This window comes from Pteronotus mesoamericanus, unplaced genomic scaffold (assembly GCF_021234165.1).
Source record: "Pteronotus mesoamericanus isolate MK-2021 breed Mesoamerican mustached bat unplaced genomic scaffold, CSHL_Meso_final contig_182, whole genome shotgun sequence".
NCBI classification, from domain to species: Eukaryota; Metazoa; Chordata; class Mammalia; order Chiroptera; family Mormoopidae; genus Pteronotus; species Pteronotus mesoamericanus.
Genome location: NW_026555078.1, coordinates 11,070,530 through 11,073,057, shown reverse-complemented (window position 1 = coordinate 11,073,057; position 2,528 = coordinate 11,070,530). Strand labels below are relative to the sequence as shown.

The window sequence follows — 2,528 nt, the reverse complement described above, 5'->3', positions numbered from 1 at the left end:
TGCTAGGACTATTGTGAAGTAGATAATATTGAAAGCCTTTGTTTGCATGTGTGGAAACTGGACTTTAGATAAATCAGTTCATAGCTGAAGTTGTAATCTAGCCAGAAGCTCAAATAAGGCTCAGACTCCAAGTTTTCTGATTCCAAAGTCCTTTATGTCAACACTGATGCTTTGTTCATCATTTCTCAGGCCACAGCCTCCAACAAAAGATTCCCCTGCTCTCCTACAAGCCGATGCAATACTAACACCTCTATTGTCAAGAAGAGAGTGTCAGAAAACAAGTTGTTGTGAACATACGTACTTGGTTTGTCTAATATAGCTCAAAAGTCTCCAAGATAATGCAGTTATAATTCTTAATCTTTACTTGTTCACTTGTTTTAATAATGTCCACAAATAATGTTCTGTGTGCTGCTAATGGATGCATGTCAGTCCTTGTCCCAGTACTACATGCTTATGCATTTTTCCCTCATGGAGTACTTTATTATGATCCCACCTCACAGGACAGGTGGGCAGGTGGTAGCAGCATGTGAACTCCAAGCCTATAGCAGATGTCTGCCTCAGGCTCATGCAAATGACAACATGGTCGAGTGTATATAGGCAGCTACCAACTACCGGGATGGCATGGGACAGAGAACGGAAAACAAAGCTGGAGTGATGGGTCCCTAGAGAGGTGCCTGGTCTTCCTAACCCTAATTAAGGACAGAAAAATAAATAAATAAATGCTAATTTCCGAGTACTTTCTTTAAAAGTAATAAAAAATACACACACAGGAAAAAAAATCTCAAAAAAAAAAGAATGAAATAAAACATTGAGAGGATGAGAAAGGGGAGGCTTACTTGGTAGGATTTCTGCCTCTTGCTTTTCAGCCTCTTTCCATCTTGACCCTTTCACTGGGGATGCCTAGGCTAATGGGTGGGTTCAAAAGAGAAGGTGCTAGGCCTGGACAGGGTCCCTGGGATGTCAGAGGGAGCACAAGTTGGGACAGAGGAAAAAGGCCCACTGAGGTTTGAGCCCAATGAGGGAAGGTGCAAGATCCTCAATCTACTCAGGTTCAGTCCCTGCAGGCTCGTGACTTGTGAACTAGAAGTCACAGGCATAGCTCATGGGATTTGAGATGCTCCTGCTGCAGGACAGAGAGCCACATGGTGGTTTCTAGCTGCCAGCAGGTCTTAAGACCTCTTAGCCTACAGGTGGGAAGCTTCAATACATTCTTTTCATAGCCCTTCTTCACCTAAAGGACAACATCCTTCAGCGTTATTGTTGCATAAGGTACTGGCCCAAAAGAGTCAATTCCCCAGAAAAGGATCCAGAAACTATGCCTCGGAGTTGGTGGAGAATATCTCCTCTCTCAAGGCCTCAGGTGTTATCCACTTGATCCACAGCTTGCACCTGTGCTGGTGCTAGAGGCCTCCTTCATGAGGTCGAAGTTGCTGACCTTGGCCACGTTGTCTTCAGACACCAGTACATTGCACACATCCTGGTCTCAGTCCAGGACTTGTTGCTCTCCAGATATTCCATGACCTTCAAGACATTTAGTGAAAACTTCAAGAGACAGCATCAGGCCAGTGTCATTCAAATCTGCCAGCACAGAAAATTCACGAACCTCCCCTGGGCCACGTACTCAGTGACAACACAGAGCCCACTTTTCTCTTCCACAGTCACACCCAGAAGTTAGACAGGGCTGCTGTGCCAAAATTGTATCATGGCCAAGGCTTCAACCAGACAGGAAGAGGTGATCATTGCCCAACATCAGGTCTTCAACTTTCCTCCTCCAGATGGTTTACGGTAGTTTCAGGTCCTTCATGTTCAGCTCCCAGCTTCTGGATGAGCCTCCACTGCGCCCTCCATGGCCTGCGGGCTGATGAGGTAAGTGCAGTATCTATCAGGGTCTGAGGTGTAGTGATCCGCCCGCCTCATGAACTTCTGGAAGGGCACCTCCTCGTCGTTGCTGAGCTTGCTGGCCTAGGACCTTGGCACTAGGCACTAGGCAGGTTAATGCAATAATGCTCCACGTTGCGTCGCAGTACACACAGCGTGTAATCCCTGGGGCAGTGATGTTTTCAGGCACCAGGAACAGGCCTGTCCGCAGCCTGCATAGAAGTGGCCCCAATCTGAGGCTAAAGCTGGTGCTGTCTCTGTCCATGGTGCTGCCGCCGGTGTTGTGCTCAGAGGAGGCCTCCAGCTCTTTCAGGGAGGCACTGCCTGTCCGAGAGGTTGAGGGCGTGGATGGTGGTGGGCGGAGGGGGCGGTGCTGGCTCTCCATCCCTAGATCAGGACCTGAGGGTGGTCTTGTTGGTTTTGTTGTCCTTTAAATTGTTTTTTAATGATCCCTTTTAAAAAATATATTTAAATTGAATGCTGAGACATATCATAGTAGCTTTTTCTTTCTGTTTGTTGTTGTGTATGCGCGTGTGTTTTCAGAGAACTGAATTCACTATACCTCTGGAGTCCTTACTGGAAAACCTGACGTGTGGCAAGGTCTGGCTGAAAGTGCTCTTCTGAAACTGCTCCAATCCACTGTTTAGAAG

The 2,528-nt window shown here is 47.0% G+C and overlaps 1 pseudogene; it reads right to left on the bottom strand.

The window, feature by feature from the left end:
• Positions 1–1,087: 1,087 nt before the first annotated feature.
• On the bottom strand, positions 1,088–2,263 carry LOC129066073 (tyrosine-protein kinase CSK-like; annotated as a pseudogene).
• Between the last annotated feature and the right edge of the window lie 265 nt (positions 2,264–2,528).